The sequence below is a fragment of the Artemia sp. Qi Xiang Cuo genome, unplaced genomic scaffold (genome assembly GCF_049724085.1).
Source record: "Artemia sp. Qi Xiang Cuo unplaced genomic scaffold, ASM4972408v1 HiC_scaffold_23, whole genome shotgun sequence".
Taxonomy (NCBI): Eukaryota; Metazoa; Arthropoda; class Branchiopoda; order Anostraca; family Artemiidae; genus Artemia; species Artemia sp. Qi Xiang Cuo.
In genome coordinates, this window is record NW_028297432.1 from 1,789,467 (window position 1) to 1,812,129 (window position 22,663).

Here is a 22,663-nt window from a genome sequence, read left to right on the forward strand (position 1 = left end):
TATTTGAAAAAAACTACGTTTTCTAAAGAGTTAAAGAGGCTGAGTTACAAGGTCGAACCTTAAAACGTACAGGGATTAGGAGGCACAGTTGGGGGGCTGCCTCCCCCAAACCCCCCGCTTTCGCAGCCTTTAATAAAAAAAAAGTTTTTTAAACTGAAAGTAAGGAGCGACATTAAATCTTAAAACGAACAGAAATTATTCCGTATATGAAAGAGGCTGTGCCCTCCTCAACGCCTCGCTCTTTACGCTAAAGTTTGACTTTCTCACAACTCTTTTTTTAAACAATAAAGGGGACAGTCCCTTTCATTTACGGAATAATTTCTGTTCGTTTTAAGTTTTAATGTCGCTCCTTACTTTCAGTTTAAAAAACTTTTGTTTTGTTTAATTTTTGAACGTTTTTGAATAAATACAGGTTTTGATCTTGGCTCACCATACATGAATAATTAAAACAAAATTTTCATATTAATTTACTTTTATTTACTTAAATGGCTTTCTCGAAACTTGTTTAATTTTCTTTGCGAACGTTTTTATTAGTAATAAATATACGTAACTTACGAATTAACTTGCGTAACGAACTTCTATATTCATATATTTTTAATTTGTTTATTAGGGGATTCACCCCCTAGTCAATAACTTGCTCTTTAAGCGAAAGTTCGAATTTTGTTCCAATTCTTTAAAAATGACCGCTTAATCACAAAGGCCGTTAATTAGAATAAATAGCTCTTATGAAAGTACTAAAAAATCTTTGGCTTAAAGAACGAGGTACTGACTACGGGGTGAACCCAATCATATATGTAATATTTTCTGTTCGTTTGAAGTTTCGATGTTGCTGCTATTGCAGTTGAAATACTTGTTTTTTTATATTAAATTTCTGATCTTTTTTTTTAAATAATGCTGGGAGGCCGGCGTCCCCTTCATAGCAATGTCCCTTCCCCCATGAAAACTTCCTTCATGGAAAGATCCTCCCACATAACCCCCGACCCACCCCCCCCCCCCACTACCAGGAAAAATCTCCCCTGAAAACGTCTGTATACTTCCAAATAACCAATACTATATGTTAACATTGGGTAAAGTTCATAACTTTCAGCCCTCCCCCCGGGAATTCCGGGAAATTAAGTCATCATAAAAGACATACTTATTATATTTTTGAACATGCTGAACGAAATGGCTATATCAAAATTTTGATCAGGTGACTTTGGGGAAAAAATGAGCGTGGGAGGGGGACTAGTTGCCCTCCATTTTTTTGGTCACTTAAAAAGGGCACTAGAACTTTTAATTTCCATTCCAACGAGCCCTCCTACGATATTCTAGGACAGCTGGGTTGATACGATCATCCATGTGGAAAAAAAAAACAAATAAACACGCACCCGTGATCTTTCTTCTGGCAAAAAATGCAAAATTCTACATTTTTGTAGATAGGATCTTGAAACCTCTACAGTAGGGTTCTCTGATACGCAGAATATGATGGTGTGATTTTCATTAAGGTTCTGTAACTTTTAGGGGGGTTTTCCTCCTTTTTTCGAAAATCAGCCAAATTTTCTCAGGCGCCTAACTTTTGATGGGTAGATTTAAACTTGATGAAACTTATATATTTGAAATCAGCATTAAAAGTTGATTCTTTTGATGTATCTATTTGTATCAAAATACCGTTTTCTAGAGTTTCGATTACCATTGAGCCGGGTCGCTCCTTACTTACAGTTCGTTACCACGAACTGTTTGATAAACAAGATAACATGCGTTTAAAGACACCGATATCTCTGTACACATTTTACTTGGTACTAAAATAGCGACGAAGACCACATTGCCTTTCCATAACAAACAACAAAAATACGAAGAACAAAAGGACAACAGCATGCGACCAATAAAACCAAAAAAGTAAAAAAAATTTCAAAGCAGTCCTAGCATCCTTACTTCAGCGAAGTTCAACCAGGACTGATAAAAAGTAAGGTAAAACAAAGTGATTCAATGAGATGAAAGAAAAATAAATTAAAAACACGTTCTTATTGCTAATCCAGCCTATTTGGCAGCTAACCTCAAAGGTCTTTTTGTGACTGGTTCTGTGTTAATGTCTATCGGTTTTTTAAAATATTTTGTAAGATGATTTTTAATTAAATTTTTGTATACAGCATTTAGTGTATATTCCCCCAAGTCCCTATTTAAGGAAATATTATTATTAATTTTAAGTCTGATTTCAATTGATTCTCGGACTACCTGCTTTATGCCTAGGTCATTGCTAATAAGGGCGGATTCATCAAAAAGTATATTGTGGTTAGGATTTTCAAAAATATGGCTGCCTAATGCAGAATCAGATGAAACAGTGGAAATATTAGAATTTAGAGCTTTGACAATATCATCTTTATGCTGTTGTATGCGCTTTTCTAAGTTCTGGTGTGTTCTACCTATATAATATTTGCCACAATCGCATGGTATTTGATAGACCTCTCTTTGGCGAGTAACTGGGGTTTTATCTTTACCAGAATTTAGAAAATTTATGATTCTAAAATTATTTGTGAATACTACATACAAATTATTTTTTGTGCAAACTTCTTTAAGATTTGTAGTGATTTTGGGATATAGGGGAGGTAAATTATGTTTAAGGGCTTGTCAGACATCTCACTTGGTAAACTATCATTAATTTTACGGGAGTGTCTTTTCAGTCTACAGTTAATTACACTATTAATAAATAACATAGGATACACATTTCCAAAAAGTATGTCCTTGATAAAGTTTAATTCTGCTGTGATGTGGGACTCAGAACAAATATTTAGGGCACGATCGACGACGGTCCATTGGGGTCCATTTTGTGGTCCATTTTGCGTCCAGAATGGTCCCTAGAGAGGTCCCTTTTTCGACTAAAAAGAGGTCCCTAAGTCCCTATTTTTCACCACTTGAACCTGTAGTAGCCCCAGAATAAACAAAGCTCAAAACGAGCAGAAACTAAATGTATATTCATAGCAAACAAACATACAAGAGGAACTAATATAAATAAAGAAATAAATTTCAAAACGAGTGAAACCTAAATTGAATGTGCAAATCAAGGTTAAAACGGACAAAAATGATTTACAAACAAGAGTTTGGCAACTGCCCCTTTCCGTAATGGTAAAAGTATAAAGCCTATTGCGTCATCATTACTTTACTAAAACCTGTATCTCTTGAACAGTCATGGAGAAAACTAATAAAATTAAACCGAATATATGATATATAATGATATTAATTGCTGAAACCTCATCAGCTCAAGATTTTATATCACTTTAATTTTTATTTTATTTTCAATGTTGTAATAAGTACAAAAGAAAACATTTGTAATATAATTCTTTTTAGTAAAGTGCCAAATGCGCAGTAGGCTTTATATTTTCACAGTTGGGGACACGGACAGTAGTCAAACTATTGATTGTAGTGAAAAATATAGTTGTCTCGATCAGTCTTGGGAAGAACTACTGAAAATAAAGTTAATATTTGATTTATAACGAAACTGATTGCGGAATTTATAAGGGAAGGATGGTAGCGTTGATTTTATCACCTTGGTGTATTTGATGTGAATATTAATAAATTTATTAGCTTTGTATTTTGTCATCATTTAATGATTGAAACAGCTTAAATTTTATTTAGGGACTGGGTGATTTTGATGACGCTCTCTCCCTCCCACTTTTTTAACTTTAATCAGTTTTTCCGACTACTTTGGTATTTCTTGACCCCAAAACAGAGAAATAATTCATCGTAATAATTCTGGGTATTTTGTTACCCTCAGGTATTTCACAAGTCTACTTTTTCCAATATAAAACGTATGTTTAAACACTTTACAATCTACATTATTTATGGCCTGTCACGGAGCCTGCAGGGTTTTTTTCATCCTAGGTGACGGGGGAAAAGGGTGGCAAGAGTTCTTATTTGGTCACTTTTTGCTCTTTAAAAGGACTAGAACTTTTAATTCCAATCTAATAAGCCCCCTCCGAAGTCTCTTTAACCACCGGTTCCATGTAAAGTTGCTGTGCAAAAACAATAGTTTACAGAACCCTTTAATACCGGGTTTACTTAAACCCAAACGTGTATTTTTATAGTTGCCATCTTGCAGCACTAACCGAAAAAAATAAAATAAAAGGTAATTGATTTGAAACGAAAGCTACCTCCTTCATAATCTTGTTTTATAATACAAGCTGCAATTATTTTTATTTCAAAAATTTGGTTGCATTGATTGTATTAGTCTTCATTCTGGTTTCGTAGTATTAAATGACGTTTCTTTATCTCTAAATAATTTTTCTCCTTCAAAAGTCTGTTGTTTTTGATTAAATCTAAATAAAAGAATTCTTTTTGGAACTTGGCCACCTTGAAAAGTATTTCTTACAAGTCGTTGCTTTTCTATATCGAGTTTTTTCCGAAATCTGAAGTTTAATCTGCCTTCTATTTTAGATGACCGAGCTATCCTGCCGTTTTAAGATAAAGAGTATCATGAAATACGATCTTAAAAAATAAATGAATAATTTGATACTGGGCCTGTTTACTCAAATACAGCAGAAAATGTAAATGATTTAAGTAATAGCTCTAATCATAAACAAGCTGTATATTCCGAAAAGAAAGAGTGCACTTCAGTACACTTTTCAGATGCTGCAAAACAGCTCCAACTCGAAAAAGGAATTCCTGCTGTATTGTTAAAGAAATTGAGCAGCAAAGTAGTTGAACAGCAAATTAGATGGAGCAGATCCATCTGGCGATGTTCTTCATGTGGAAATGAGGAATTTTTTTATATGTTGCATTTACACCCAAAAACAAGCAGTAAGCACTGTGTAATTTGTTGTGCGGTAATGGAATACCACTCAAACTTTGTGGGAAATTATTTAGCCAATGAAGGAACTTGTCCAATATGCTTGTGTAAAAATGTTGATGATTTAAATCAGCATTTACTTTTAAAACACTGAAAATCCGAAATTAGTGACACCTGCAATTTTTGTCAAAAGATTTTTTCTGCACCAGGCTCTTTGAAAACGCACCAAAGAGTACATACAGGTGAGAGACCATCTAAGTGTAATGTATGTCAGAAGGGTTTTCTAAACCAAGCTATTTGAATTCGCTACAACGAGTGCTTAGAGGTGAGAGTCCATTCAAATTTCACGTTTGTCAGTAGAGTTTGTCTAAACTAGGCGATTTGTAAAAGCACCAACGATTACTGACAGTTGTGAGTACCTAAAAGTGTAAAAAATTTACGAATAGGTGATCTGCCTCAGGCGCTGTGAAAGCACAAAAAAGAGTACATCCAGGGGAGAGACCCTAGAATTGAGATGTATGTAAGAAGAGGTTTTCTGTCTCTTGTAATTTGAATAGGCACCAACGAGTACATACAGGTGAGAGACCATATAAGTGTAATGTATGTCAGAAGGGTTTTACTCACTCATGCTCTTTGAATAATCACCAACGAGTACATAGAGGTGAGAGACCATATAAGTGTAATTTATGTCAGAAGTGTTTTTCTGAACCTAGAGAATTGAATACGCACCAAAGAGTGCATACAGGTGAGAGACCATAGAAATGTTTTTTATGTCAGAAGTGCTTTTCTAAATCAGGCTCTTTGAATTAGCACCAAAGAGTTCATACAGGTGAGAGACCATATAAATTTAAATTATGTCAGAAGAGTTTTTCTGAATCAGGCTCTTTGAATAAGCACCAACGAGTACATACAGGTGAGAGACCATATAAGTGTAATGTATGTCAGAAGGGTTTTTCTGAATCAGGCGCTTTGAATGCACACCAACGAGTACATACAGGTGAGAGACCATATAAGTGTAATGTATGTCAGAAGAGTTTTTCTAAATCAGGCACTTTGGAAACGCACCAACGAGTTCATACAGGTGAGAGTCCAGACAACTGTGACTTATGTCAGAAGGGTTTTTCTGAATCAGGCTCTTTGAAAACGCAACAACGAGTGCAGACAGGTGAGAGACCATATAACTTTCATTTATGTCAGAATAGGTTTTCTGACAAATGCGCTTTGAATAAGCAAAAAAGAGTCCATACTGGTGAGAGACTCTCTAAGTGTGATGTATGTCAGAAGGGTTTTATTAAATCAGGCCCTTTGCTTTTAAAAGACGGAAAATCCGAAATTAGTGACACCTGCAATTTTTGTCAAAAGATTTTTTCTGCACCAAGCTCATTGAAAACGCACAAAATACTACATACATGTGAGAGAACATAGATGTGTAATGTATGTCATAAGGTTTTTTCTAAAACAAGCTATTTGAAAACGCACCACCGAGTGCATACAGGTGAGACACCATCAAAATGTAATATATGTCAGAAGAGGTTTTCTAAATTAGTCTCTGTGAAAACGAACCAACGATTACATACAGTTGAGAGACAATATAAGTGTCACATATGTCAGAAGAGTTTTTCTGAATCAGGCGCTTTGAATAAGCACCAACGAGTACATACAGGTGAGAGACCATATAAGTGTCAATTATGTCAGAAGGGGTTTTCTTACCCATGCGCTTTGAATTCTCACCAAAGAGTGCATAGAGGTGAGAGAGCATATAATTGAATTGTATGTCAGTAGGGGTTTTCTCAAAAACTCCATTTGTATACTCACAAACGACTGAATACATGTGAGATACCATACAAATGTGACTTATTTAAGAAGTGTTTTTCTGAATCATTCCCTTTGAAAACGCACAAACGAGTGCATACAGGTGAGAGACCATATAAGTGTAATATATGTCAGAAGTGTTGTCCTGTCTCTTGCACTTTGTATAGTCACCAAAGATTGCACACAGGGGAGAGATCATATAAGTGCGACGTATATCAAAAGGGATTTACTGAATCAGGCCCTTTGAAAAAACACCAACTAGTGCATAGAGGTGAGAGACCATATAAATGTAATGAATTTTAGAATAGTTTTACTGAATAGTGCAGTTTCATTAGACATCAAAGAGCTCATATAGTTTCCATTTAGTCTTACCAGAATCATCTAGAGATAAAGAATGAGTCTTTCTAAACTAAAAGTTAGCGTTTTCCGTATGTCTTAATTTTCCATATGTGTTTAAACAAAAGCCAAATCTCAAGTTTGTAAGAATATGTTGCCTACTTTTATAAATATTTGCAGGAATATAGTAAAATAAATAGTTTGAAAAAGTATTTAATAATCGTATTTGTTTCTGCTACTGAATTATTGAGTCAAGACCGTGTGTCTGAAAAAGATTTCAAGTACGTGAAATCGTACAAATAAACGGAAGTACTCAGATCAAAGCCATTTTATAGCTGGGTTCCAGCTATAAAATCTTCACCAATCTGCTTGTGGCTGTTTAAAATTTTCACTTACTCAAGGGCACTCAAATGAAATAAGGTTCCTCCTTTTGAACCCTTTCATATCCATCTTCTGATCCATTTGAAATATGCTCATTATATTTCTGAAATATATTCATTATACTCTGATTATACCGCCAGCTAGTTTGCTTTTAATTCCATTTGAAATGTAATAGCTCCCTTTGTACGCTTACAATGGAATTTTTTTTTATATTATTTATTGCTAGAATATATCATGAAATATCTAAGCATTGAAACTTCATATTTCATTTGTTGTATTTTTTTTTTCATCTAACTTACATGGCACTGAGCTTTTCTGATAAATTAAGAAGGATAAAAAAATAATCACTGAGAGTAATCCTTTCAAGTGTGTTTCTTATAGCATAACCTATTCCAGAGCGGAACAATCAAAGAGACATCAAATAATTCACTGTGCTGAAAATCTCTGCAGATGCGATACTTGCCAGAAGTGTTTTATTCGAGCTTCAATTTTAATTGTGCATCAAAGAATTCACACTGGGAAAAAACCCTTTAAGTGTGATATTTGCGACAAAAGCTTTTCCTGCACTTCAAATTTAAATGTGCATCAGGCAATTCACACTGGGAAAAACCTCGCAACTGTATTATTTGCAATAGAAGCTTTATCAACAGTTCACATTTAAATAGGCATCAGGCAATTCACACTGGATAAAAGCCTTTTGAATGTGTTAATTGCAACAAAATCTTTTCCGTCACTACAAATTTAAATAGGCATCAGTCAATTCACACTGGGGAAAAGCCTTTCGAGTGTGATATTAGACATAAAATTTTTTCACTGGCTGCGACTTTAAATATGCAAAAAAAAAATTCCCACTGGGGAAAAGCCCTTCAAGTGAGATATTTGCCATAAAAGCTTTTACCAGGCTGCAGCCTTAACTGTGCATAAAAGAATTCACTCTGGGGAAAGACCCTTCAAGTGTTATGTTTGCAACAAAGGCTTTTCCGACTGTTCACATTTAAATAGGCATCAGAGAGTTCTCATTGGGGGAAAGCCCTTCGGGTGTGATATTTGCCATAAAATCTTTTCCCAAGGTTCAAGTTTAAATGTGCATCAGAGAATTCACACTGGGGAAAAACCCTTTCAGTGTGATATTTGCGACATAAGCTTTTCCTGTACTTCAAATTTAAACGTGCATCGAAGAATTCACACTGGGAAAAAAACTCAAAAGTGCATTATTTGCAATAGAAGCTTTATCAACATTTCACATTTAAATAGGCATCAGAGATTTCACACTGCTACTTTGAATTTGAGCAGCCATTGAATAACCCATACAAGATAATAGCCATACAAGTCTTTTACAATGAGAAACATATTTCTCAGAACTTAAATTTGCACCTCAACCAAACAAAACCCGCTATGACTAAACTTTTCTTACCCTAAATGTTCTTACCCTAAAATGTTCTTACCCTATACTCCATTTATTAGATCTATAGCCAAAATGTTTAAATTCTACTTTCTGAAGATTATTGGCTTTAAAACTTCCTCATTGCGTTTTACTCTTTATTGTTAATACAATATTATTTTATTAATGCAGTATACAATATTGTTAATACAATATACAGTATTGACGATATAATATATTGCGCCTAACCATTATTTCTAAGATATGAAAAGGAAATAAAAGCAGATTGAATGAATGTTCTTCAATTAGATTATAAGCTGTCCTCAAGTAACGGGCAATTTAAAAAAAAACGTCTTTATTTTAGTTTATTCAGAACGCTAGTTTTCGTGTGTAGCCTAGAGGTCAAGCAAGAGTCTAAAGAGGTCAAGCAGGAGGACAAAGCAATGGTAAGCAAAACTAAGGCGTAATGTTTAAGGGAGAAAGAAACATTTCAGTTTAAGACTCTGGCCTTGTGAGGACTGTCAGGTATACTCCTAGGTCCCATCTCTCATTTATTTTTCATTTAATTGTTTCATTTTAATATGTTGGTATAATGTTCCAGAATTCCATCTTTTCTTCTTTCTTGTCATTTATCTTTCTATCCCTTTCTTTGATCAATTTTATGGGTAGGAAGCATTTTTTGTGATGATTGTCTGCTAAGGAAGTTTCCGCAATGGGTATTAGCCAGGCACCGTTAGTAATTATGATGCTTGAAGGATTAGAGATAAATTTGTTATTCTTGGTAAACTGTTAATTCCTATAAGAAGTTGTAAAAACAGCTTGTCATGTATACGACTGAATTTAGATTCATGTCCATATCCTTATTCTAAAATGATTTATATCCAAAGACTGCAACCAGTCTTACAGATTGTGTCTCACCACTGTGTATTATATCTTAGCTTCTTTAGATCCATTGATGAATGTGAAGTGATCAAAATTGTTTATGTTTTTCAATGCTGATCATAGTAGCCTTTGATTCCTACAAATCGACCTAGTACATTAGCTATTCAGTTGTTTCCATCTTAGAAAAATAAATTACCTTGTCTTATTAGTTTAGTTTAATTCTTTCTTATTTTGTCAAGTCAGCTAGATGCTCTTCTTGAATCAAATATGAAACAGAACAGACTGTGGCCCAAGTAGTAGCGCCCTACCACAGAAACTGTGGTAGGGCGGGTATTTAACAAGAGACTTATTTCAGCCAGATATTCTGATGTGGTAATTATGACAGCATAATGAAACAAAAAATGCTAATAGCTTTGAAATGTGTCTGTTTGGACAGTTTGCCTTTTGTGATTTTATAGTTTTAACTTTCTTTATGTATATTATCTAAATGATTTGTCTTTTTTGTGCAAATTAAATTTTGTTTAGCAATAAAATGTAAAGAGTCGTGTATTCTGTATTAACCCTTCATTTACCTAACGGAAAAAAGCTTGGCCCACATGGAAAGTGTAGGAATATAGTTTTCATTTTTGGTTTCACAGTTTTCTATTATTTGATGTTGTCAGCTTCGGCATATGTGGCCACCTCTGGCTTATTAGCCTTTACTCTGAGAGACATTGTGAAATATAATAGAAACAATTATAATTAAGTTATGAAATAATGACAAACGAAAAAAGACTAAAGAACTAAAAACACGTTTTAGTTGTGCCAGATTTTTGGATTCTTTACGCTAAAGCTTTTTAGGACTTTTGAAAAAGCTTATTATTCTAATAGTTATTCTTAAATAATTGGAATAAAAAGTCAAACTTTAGCGTAAAGAGTGAGGTATTGAGGAGGGGCATCCCCCTTATATACGTAATAATTTCTGTTCTTTTTAAGTTTTAATGTTGATCCTTACTTTCAGGTGATTTTTATTATTATTATTATTTAACTAAACTTAGATCAGCAGAAATAAAAACTTATGATAGTTCAAACTCAAAACAATCAGAAATTAAATAAACAACCACAAAAACAGAACATACAGCAGGTACTAATATAAATGAACAAATAAATCTTAAAATGAGTAAAACGCAAATTGAATATGCTACTAAGATTAAAACTAAACAAAAATATTTTACTATTGAAGTATAAATGAAGTTCAAAAGAAATTAAATAAACAATAATAGCAAACAAAGAGACTACAGGTACTAATATGAATGTTAAAATGAGTAAAACTTGAATTAAAAAGCCGTGCTGTTTAATACGTATTTAATTACTAAATTTTATTCCATATTAAATTAAAATTGAATACGTATTAAATTATAATTTCCATCACGAACGTACTCAATATGATCTTGAACGCTAACTGTAACTCCATTCCATGACACAGTGATCACTGTAGGACGTGAACAGAGTGATCGTCTTACAGTGAAACGTCAAACGTGTGAAACGCGGTCGCAAAAAATGATCACTTTTCCCAGCGTCCCCCTAAAATGTAAGACTATAAACCATGTAAAAATATACATTTGATTATATTTTTCATATTTTACTCTTCAACACCTCTAAAACTTTAATTACGTATATCCAATAAACCGTTCCAGGTTCGCTAAAAAACATACAGTTTTTTTTTAACAACGCCTCAAACAATAAAACTCTTTTTTTTTAAACAATAAAAACTTTAGTGTAAAGAGCGAGGCGTTGAGGAGCGTTGAGGAGGCGTAAAACATTGTTTCTTTTACATGTGATGGAAATTATAATTTAATACGTATTTAATTTTAATTTAAATTTAATATGTATTTAATTTTTCCTGTTTTTTAAAACGTATTTAATTATAATTTAATATGTATTTAATTTTGATTCAAATTTAATACAAATTAACAGCGAACCTGGAACGGTTTATTAACTAATTTCTTATACGTCTTATAATGAATATCTAAATATGGATAATTTCAACCAGTGAAGAGTAAAATATGAAAAATATGAGTGCCAGGGGAGGGGGGGTATAAACACGTCTACAAAAGTCATGCACTCAGGTATTGAACTGAAAATACATTTTTACATTAATCTAACTACTTTGGATATTTTTCTTTTTCGAAAATGTTTAAAAATTTGAACATATTCGAGAGCCCTTTGAAGCATCAAAGGGTTTTTTCAACAAAACACTTTTTTTATTTCTGTTTGTGTTCGTTTAATATCATTTCTTCTGCTCAACCATTTTCCAAGTAATTCCCCACTTGTATTCAAATACAATATTGTGTTCCTTTTTAACATACCTTATTTTTCAACTCCAATACTTCATCTGTCATCTTTGAAGTCTCATCTTCTCGCTTTTCTGAACTCTTTAATTTATTTTTATACTCTTCAATCTGCAGCTGCCATCTTCGTTTTTCATTCTCCATTTGCTTTTCAAGCCTATTCTTTTCTTCAGTTGAGCTTGACTTCAATTCATCAGCTTCTTTTCTAGACTTCGTCATGCGATTTGCCTCTTTTCGAAAAATACTAATTCCTTTTTCAAGTTCTAATAAACGAGAATCTATTGCAGTTTTTGCAGCTGGCGTGTTGTTATTTTCGATCTCAATGAGACCAGCATGCTTCATTATCCGATTGTAATTGTCAATGTTACACAGAATCTCTTTGAGAACCTCACTTGCTTCATTATTATACTCCCCTGTATCTGAATCAGAATCAGTCTAAAAAAAAATATTCAAAAAATAAAGGTACTTATATGATATAGCCCCTACCGCTCAAGTTGTTCATTCATTGACGCATTATAGAACCGGTTTTTTTCGTTCGTTTCTTTCAGCTTAGCGTGAGACAAGGCAAAGAGAAGTGACTGAATAGAGGGAAAATATATTATTTGGGCTACATATTTGCAGATAGGGAGGGGGTAAAGTATTTGAACAATGCGAAGTTAGAAAACAATTCTTACTTCATAATATGCAACATAATTGCACCTAACACACAAGGCATGCAGACCCGCTATATTCTCCCCCCCCCCTTCCTAATGTGCATATATATAGCCCAAATTTGTTTCTAAAGTATTATATTTTACCATACAAAGGCATATTTCATTAGAATGGAGCGTCAGAGAAACATAGAAGAAGAATATTATGTAGGGGCTATATTATACAAGCACTAAAATAAAAAAAGAAAACCTGTAAACATAAAAAAGAACACACAAAAGCGGGTTTATCAACCAGATTCCCAGAAAAATTCCCGGAAAATTCAACAATGAAACCAATTTCAACAATAAAAAATACATGTTTATTGCTGTTTTTACAGAAACTGGTTTCTGTTTTTACTTTTACTTTATGAAACCAATTTCAACAATAAAAAATACATGTTTATTGCTGTTTTTAAATAAACTGGTTTCTGGTGTTACTTTTAATTTATGAAAACCAATTTCAACAATAAAAATAAATTTTTATCGCTGGTTTTACAGAAACTGGTTTCTGGTTTCTAGTTTTACTTTTACTTTATGAAACCAATTTCAACAATAAAAAATCCATGTTTATCGCTGGTTTTACAGAAACTGGTTTCTGGTTTTACTTTTACTTTATGAAAACCAATTTAAACAATAAAAAATCCATGTTTATCACTGGTTTTACAGAAACTGGTTTCACTTGTTTCTAGTTTTACTTTTACTTTATGAAACTAATTTCAACAATAAAAATCCATGTTGATTACTGTTCTTACATAAACTGCTTTAACTGGTTTCTAGTTTCAATTTTACTTTATTAAACTAATTTGAACAATAAAAAATCCATGTTTATCGCTGGTTTTACAGAAACTGGTTTCTGGTTTTAATTTTACTTTATGAAACAAATTTCAAGAATGAAAAATTCATATTCATTGCTGGTTTTACTTTTGATTCCGCAGAAAAATTAATACGCGTTAGACCAAATCAGTTTTTCGTTTTTTTTAGCAATGTCAAAATTAAAATAAACTATTAAAATTAAAGAATCAATGTTTTCTGTTGCATCGTAAGCTACTATTGGGAGGAAGGGGGACACCATGGGTAAGGGCCCACGGCCTTACTGAACTCTGAACTCTTTCTGAAAGTTTGACTTTCTGAACTCTTTTTTTAAACAATAAAAACTTTAGCGTAAAGAGCGAGGCGTTGAGGAGGCGTTGATCATTTTTTGCGACCACGTTTCACACGTTTGACGTTTCACTGTAAGACGATCACTCTGTTCACGTCTTACAGTGATCACTGTGTCATGGAATGGAGTTACAGTTAGCGTTCAAGATCATATTGAGTACGTTCGTGATGGAAATTATAATTTAATACGTATTTAATTTTAATTTAAATTTAATATGTATTTAATTTTAATTCAAATTTAATACAAATTAACAGCAAACCTGGAACGGTTTATTAACTAATTTCTTATACGTCTTATAATGAATATCTAAATATGTATAATTTCAACCAGTGAAGAGTAAAATATGAAAAATATGAGTGACAGGGGAGGGGGGGGTATAAACACGTCTACAAAAGTCATTCACTCAGGTAATGAACTGAAAATACATTTTTACTTTATGAAATACATTTTTACTGGTAATACATTTTTATACATTTTTCTGGTAATACATTTTTATACATTTTACCGGTAATACATTTTTACTTTATGAAACTAATTTCAACAATAAAAAATCCATGTTTATTGCTGGTTTTACAGAAACTGGTTTCTGGTTTTACTTTTACTTTATTAAACCAATTTCAACAATAAAAATCCATGTTTACTTTTACTTTATGAAACCAATTTCAACAATAAAAAATCCATGTTTATCGCTGGTTTTACAGAAACTGGTTTCACTGGTTTCTAGTTTTACTTTTACTTTATGAAACCAATTTCAACAATAAAAAATACATGTTTATCGCTGGTTTTACAGAAACTGGTTTCACTGGTTTCTTGTTTTACTTTTACTTTATGAAACCAATTTCAACAATAAAAAATACATGTTTATAGCTGGTTTTACAGAAACTGGTTTCACTGGTTTCTGGTTTTAATTTTTCTTTATGAAACAAATTTCAAGAATGAAAAATTCATATTCATTGCTGGTTTTACTTTTGATTCCGCAGAAAAATTAATACGCGTTAGACCAAATCAGTTTTTTCGTTTTTTTTAGCAATGTCAAAATTAAAATAAACTATTAAAATTATAGAAACAATGTTTTCTGTAGCATCGTAAGCTACTATTGGGAGGAAGGGGGACACCAGGGGTAAGGGTCTACGGCCTTTCTGAACTCTGAACTCTTTCTGAAAGTTTGACTTTCTGGACTCTTTTTTAAACAATAAAAACTTTAGCGTAAAGAGCGAGGCGTTGAGGAGGCGTTGATCATTTTTTGCGACCACGTTTGACGTTTCACTGTAAGACGATCACTCTGTTCACGTCTTACAGTGATCACTGTGTCATGGAATGGAGTTACAGTTAGCGTTCAAGATCATATTGAGTACGTTCGTGATGGAAATTATAATTTAATACGTTTTTAATTTAAATTTAATATGTATTTAATTTTAATTCAAATTTAATACAAATTAACAGTGAACCTGGAACGGTTTATTAACTAATTTATTAATATGTATTTAATTTTCATTCAAATTTAATACAAATTAACAGCGAACCTGGAACGGTTTATTAACTAATTTCTTATACGTCTTATAATGAATATCTAAATATGGATAATTTCAACCAGTGAAGAGTAAAATATTTAAAATATGAGTGACAGGGGGGGGGGTATAAACACCTCTACAAAAGTCATGCACTCAGGTAATGAACTGAAAATACATTTTTACATTATTCTAACTACTTTGGATATTTTTCTTTTTCGAAAATGTTTAAAAATTTGAACATATTCGAGAGCCCTTTGAAGCATCAAAGGGTTCAACAAAAAAAATTTTTTATTTCTTTTTGTGTTCGTTTAATATCAACTTTGAATTTTTTATGTCTTGGTGAACTTAAAACTGAAGTGGAAGCTTTTTATTTTCTCTGGTGAAATTAGAAATGAATTGTGTTCTTTGGTAAAATTCAGAAGAGATGTTGAACTTTTCTATCTTCTATAAAAAATTGAGCCTGCTAGTAGTATCCTTTTCTGACCTAAAATTCTTTTTCTGACATCTACGACCTTTTTTATAGATATTCTGAATGTTTGACGTTCTAGCATACCCTAAAAATAATGAACACTTAACAAATCAATGCATAAGATATTTTTAATGAAATAACGACATGTAGAATATTAATATAAAAATACGTTAAATACATTATTATACATTATTAGTACACTTGCACTTAACTTTCCGTCAATTCATCTTTATATTCATTGATGATATTGTCTGTTAATGTCCTTTTTATTCTGCCTGCGATTTCACTGTCTATTGTCACCTTATTTTTACAAAGATAGCAGTTTTGACACATTGACAAGATATGACTAATGACATTATTGCAGGAGTATGCTTGTCTTCTTCTTGTTCTCTTTAAAATGCTAATACCGGAAAGATGATGATAGGATGTATCAACAGGTAATGTGTTACCAGCAACAGTAGCGAGGAGTTGTCCCCGATCATCGACAATTATTTTTAAGTTTGCATTCTCTTTGAGCACTAATTTCTCTGGTAATGTTACTCTCGCATATCCACCGTTTACACGACTAAAATTCTTGGGTACTCCAAAGAAATCTAACTTCTCGCTGTCATGACAACGCATGCATACATTTCCAATAGTGTTACCACTTGCACTCGTTTCATAGTTCAGGTATTTCTCCTTGTCAGCATTCAACACGACGATGATTTTTTCATGTGCACATACTTTCTTCGAATAATTCATCTTCACTTTTTTACAGATATGAATTTTGTGTTTATCCTTCCACTGCGTGAAAAATACTGATTTAATGCATGCAATAAACTAGGTAGTGTCGATAACCTGCCATAGAGTACCAGTGGGAAAGCCGCGTCGTGTCTATGAACAAGCACAGTGTACGATTGGTAGAGCCGTAAGCATATTTCATGTCATTTTAAGATACGTAAAAAAGTTAAAAAAATATCATGTTAAAAAAATTCAAAAATTATTTTTAAAAAATGGGGGGAATGGGGTTCCGGTGGTCTTGGGGGGCTCGAGGGCCAGTAGGGGGCCCGGTGCCGGTGGGGAGTGGGGTAGGGGACCTCACGACACTGTTCAAATGGAACTTGTGTATTATAACGACCACAGAGTTTCACCCTCACATCCTCTTTCGTCCATTTCAACTTGTTAAATGGGTTTAGGATGGACATTAAGAAAATAACTTGTTCTGAAAAGATATAATAAAGCCTTAAAAAAAGTTTTAAAAAATATGGAGGGTACTCTTGGGGGTCCGGGGGAGGGCCTTTGGGGGTGTGGGGGCGGGGTGGCCCTTGGGGAGCCGGGGGGCCTTGGGGGACGGAGGGCTTCCTTGGGGGTTGGGGTTGGGGGAGCGGAACCATTGGGTTAGGGGTTGGTTATGCGGACTCTTTGGGGTTGGGGTAGGGGAACTCACAAAACTGTTCAAATACAACTTGTGTATTATAACGACCACAGAGTTTCGCCCTCAAATTCTCTTCTATAACCTTTTCTAAAATCATCTTTTAAAATGTCTCTAACTGTTTCGCCGAAATAATTCCCTAAAATGTCTAAAACGGTTTCGCCCAAATAATCCCTAATCGTAACTTCAGCGTGTTCCTTTTGTTTTGGCATCTCTGCGCTGTCACATTTGAAATTACTAAGAAACCTGATTCCCGTGTTAATCTATTCATCGCTAAGATGTTTCTTGGAGAATTGTTTCCATGGCAATGTTTATTAATATCTTTTGGAGGTCGACCAGTAGAATTGTTTCCGAGGCAAATACATTAATGACTTGGATCTATTCCTGGAGAATCGTTTCTAGGCGAAAATTTTTAAGGTCAGACAGATGATGTCATTGGTTGATTGATCTGTCAAGAAAGGGGAATTAATTTGTTGTTTCTAAGGGGAATTATTGATTCACGAAAGGGGAATTAATTTTTTGTTTCTAAGGAGAATTATTGATTCACGAAAGGGGAATTGAGGTCGACAGCACAGGTGTTCCGAATTCCCAATGACGGCATAACATTTACCTTGAACGTGCACTTGCCCAAAACAACAACAACATCAACACCTTTGGAAATTTAGGTCATTGACCCCTATAACCACGTGTTCTCAAACACCAACATCAACAAATCGACCTTGGAAAAAGAGGTCATTGACCCCATTAACCACGTGTTCTCCCTAGGGACTCTATGCCCATATTTGGTGTTAAAAAAAAGTTTTAGGTGGCAGCAGGGGGTGAGGGATGGGATCAATTGAGGCCTTTCTACTTTCCTGGTAGAAATTTTTTTTTGAGGAGGACACTCCCCCACAACCCTCGGGGCAAGGGTTTTAAGTTATGCCCTGAGGGCATATAAGAACGATGTTGGCGCAACATATCATTTATTTTTTTCCTTTAGAGCAGGGCACTTCGTATCGAAGAAGTTGTCGTAGAAACTTCGAAAAGGACTCATTCAATTGGAAATTGGAGTGGCCTTTTTAATAGTCGAAAGTGATTGGAAGGCAGCTAATACCCCTTCCACGCCCTCATCCACGCCCACCATTTCCCGAAACACATACAATCAAAATTGTGAGATGGCCATGTTGTTCAGCGTAGTTAATTTCCAGATAGAAATTATATTTTTGAGGAGGGTACTCCTCTAAAACCCTCAGGGTAAGGGTTTTATGTTATGCCCTGGGGGTATATAAGATTTTTATAGAAGGCATTGTCGTAGAAACTTCAAAAAAGAATCATTCGATTGGAAATTCAAAGGGCTAGTGCCTTTTTTTATAGTCGAAAGTGATTGGAGGGCAACTAACCCCCCTCTCGTGGCCACCTTTTCTCCAAAAAAGAAATTCCCCAAAAAAGAATCATTTGATTGGAAATTCAAAGGGCTAGGTCCCTTTTTAATAGTCGAAAGGGATTGGAGGGCAATTTGCCCCCCCCCCCCGGCCGGCAGTCCCCCAACCCATCCCAGCCAAATTTTGAGATGGCCATTTTGTTACGCGTAGTTGATTTCCAAATATAAATTATTTTTTTGAGGAGGACACTCCCCCACAGCCCTCAGGCAAGGGTTTTAAGTTATGCCCTGGGGGCATATAAGTTTTTTTATAGAAGGCATTGTCATAGAAACTTCAAAAAAGAATCATTCGATTGGAAATTCAAAGGGCTAGTGCCCTTTTTTGATAGTCGAAAGTGATTGGAGGGCAACTAACCCCCCTCTCGTGGCCACCTTTTCCCCAAACACAACCAATCAAAATTTTGAGATAGCCATTTTATTCAACGTAGGTTTAAGTTCTGTAAAGTTGATCTTTGAGGATGACACCCCCCTCACAGCCCTCAGGACAAGGGTTGTAAGTTATGCCCTGGGGGCATATAAGGTTTTTTTATAGAACGCGTCGTCGTAGAAACTTCAAAAAGGGCTGATTGGATTGGAAATTGGAATGGCTAGTGCCCTTTTTAATAGTCGAAAGTGATTGGAAGGCAACTAACACCCCTTCCAAGCCCACCATTTCCCAGACATACCCAATAAAAAATTTTAGATAGCCATTTTGTTCCACGCAGTTGATACTTCAGGAAAATATACCTTTGAGCAGGACACTCCTCCCACAGTCTTCAGGACAAGGATTATAAGTTATGCCCTGGGGCACATAACGTTTTTAATGAAAGCTTTATCGTAGAACCCTCAAACAGGACCCATTCGATCTGAAATGCAATTGGAGAGAGCCCTTTTTAATGGTTACCAGTAACTGGACGGCAACTAACCCCCCTCACATGTCCATGTTTTCCCCAAATCCATCAAACCAAAATTTTTAAATAGCAATTTAGTTCATCTTAGTTGAAAGTTTTGGAAATTCGGTCTTTAAGAATGGCAATACATCTTCCCCCCCCCCACACCCCTCAGGTCAAGGGCTGTAAGTTATGCCCTGGGAGAATGTAAAGTTCTTATCGAAAGGGATGTTGTAAAAACATCGAAAAGGGCTCATTCAATAGTAAATTGAAAGAGCTAGTGCCCTTTTAATAGGCGAAAGTGATTGAACGGCAACTAACCCCCCTCTCACGCCCACCATTTCCCTAAACACATCCAGCTAAAATTTTGAAAAATCCAGTTTGTTCAACGTAGTCGAAAGTTCTGGAAATTAGGTCTTTTAGGATGATAACCTCATCAGAGCCCTCAGTGCAAGGGTTGTAAGTTATGCCCTAGGACCATATAAGGCTTATATAGAAAGTTGTTTTAGAAATTTCAAAAGGTGCTTATTTGATTGGAAATTCAAATTGCCCTTTTTAATAGTTGAAAGTGAGTGGGGAGTAAATAACCCCCCTCCCACGCCCACCATTTCCCCAAACACATTCAATCAAAGTTTAGAGACAGCCTGTTTGTTCAACGTAGTTGAAAGTTCAGGAAATTATGTATTTAAGGATGACAAACTCCCTAGTCCCCAGGCCAAAGGTTTTAAGTTATGCCCTGGGGGCATATAAGGTTTTTAATGATAGAGTTGTCGTAAAAACTTCAACTGGGGCTCATTCAATTGGATATTGAGAGGGCTATTGCCCTTTTTTATAGTTGAAAGTGACTGGAGGGTAACTAACCCCCCTCTCACGCCCACCATCACAGTTTATATAATTATCCAGTATGATCTTTCCCTATCTCACCCATTATAAAAACTTGGACCGAGGTGCGAGTGCTCCAGAGAACGTTTTTGCAGATATAAACATAAGCGGCATTAGATCTTTTCACGGGTAGACAAAGAATACGGAACAAGGAACAAGTACTGATAAAACCTCTTGGCCAGCTCAACCAATAAGTGGACAGGAAGTGCAGAAATAAGTGGGAGGAGCTTTTTGTTCGCACCGAGAATGAAGAGCCAGAAATCAATTGCGGTAAACTTACTGGATAATTATATAAACTGTGCCCACCATTCTCCCAAACACACCCAATCAAAATTATCAGATAGCCATTTTATTTAACGTAGTAGAAAGTTCTGGAAATTAAGTCTTTGAGGATGACACCCCCCCTCCCTCAGGGGGAGGGGTGTACGTTATCCCCGGGGGGCCTATAAGGTTTTTATTGAAAGCGTTGTCGTAGAAACTTCAAAAGGGCTCATTTGATTGGAAATTGTAAGGGCTAGTGCCTTTTTTAATAATTGAAAGTGATTGGAGAAAGACTAACGCCCCCCTCACGCCCACCATTTTTCCAGACACATCCAATAAAAATTTTAAGATAGCGATTTTGTTTAACGTAGTTGAAAGTTCTGGGAATTAGGTCTTAAAGGATGACAACCACCCTCACAGCCCTTAGGGCAAGAGTTGTAATTTATGACCTGAGGGCATATAAGGTGTTTATAAGAAGTGTTGTCGTAGAAACTCAAAAAAGGGCTCATTCGATTGGAAATCGAAAGGCCTAGTGCCCTTTTTAATAGCCGAAAGTGATTGGAACGCTTGACATTAAAAAAAAAATTAAAATACAAGTCTGCTCTTAAAATTAACCAAATCAAAATAGCGTAAGAGTTTCCAAGCTATCAAAGAAAGTAAACAGATTCTTTTGCGAATGATTTCAAGTTTTCCATTTCAGGTCAACTAGAGGAGGTATGGAACTAAATTAAACACTACTATTTTTGTCCTGAATTTTCACAGGCTGCAATTAACCCAGAGCTTGAGGCTAAGTCGTCTGGGAGAAGCTCAAAATGTCCCATTAATTTATCTCTTAATAAGGTTAATTTATCTTGGGTGGTGTTAAAAAACACTAAGTGGAATGAGTAATTAGACACTTGACTGATTGACTTGGAGATACAAATTGTTCACTTTGGTGCAGGCTTGAACATCGGGCATACTCCATGAGATGCAGGACTTTGGTTGATAGATTGCGGTATCACTTTGATTATTCTAAAAGAGTTTGGTGAAATGGTTATCTGTTTAGCTACATATACAGTTCCTGTACAAGTGTTGCCGGTGTTTTCGGCAAAAAATGCGAAAAAGTGTTCTTGATATGGACTATTGGAGCCTAGACTGATTCGGTTTCGACAGGTATCAAGAGACATGTCTAAGCAATTTAAGAAATCATTGCCTACTATTAGAGGAAACTTAAGTTCACTAATAACGAGAAATTCCCAATGAATTTTTTCCTTGTTTCATCCCGTCAGATATAGCAACAAGAATTTTGATTTTCCCCAAAACATGCAAAATATTTCCACTCAAGGATTTTACAGCTGAAAATGACGTTTTAATTTTCTTTTATATCTGCTCCGGAAGGCTGTAGAATAAATTTTCCGATAATAGTGACCTTTGACAACCGGTGTCAATAAATGCTAAAATTTTAATAGATTCGCACAATATTACATAATACATAAATGGAAATGAGACACAGTTGGTTGATTCTGGTATACTCAAATAACAAATGTGTGAATCAGAACGGTTCACAGAAGAAATGTTATTTGTTAAAGGACTTCGCATACTGTTAGACTCGGCCTCCGGTACAGTCGAATTATTTCGTTTTTTCGGGGTGCTTGTGGTAGAGTTCTAAGAGTTGAGGCTAAACACAAGTTTGACTTATGCCCTATCTCACCACAGCGAATACACATTGTAGGGTTCTTACATTCAGATTGTTTGTGTGGACCCCTAAATTCCAAAATTTTATGCGAGCATTATTTCTACCACTAAAATCATTCCTGAAATAATTACCTCTAGTTGATCTTGACATAGAGGGAGTTCGGCTTTGTTACATATCATGGTTAATGTTTTGACTGCTGCAGTTAAAACTTCACTAGGACTACAAAATGTTAAAGCTATTGTTTCAAATTCCCTAGCTACGTCTAGTAGTTCGTCATTATTGCAATCTGGTGATGTTGGTTCCATTACTTGGCGCACGATGTTATTTTTTAAGCCACTTTAAAAATATTTGATATGCTACTAATGTTGTCGTTTTGGTTGGCTGACTTGCAATAATACTGTTCCTTAAAAACAATTCTATAAGAAAATTTAGAGAA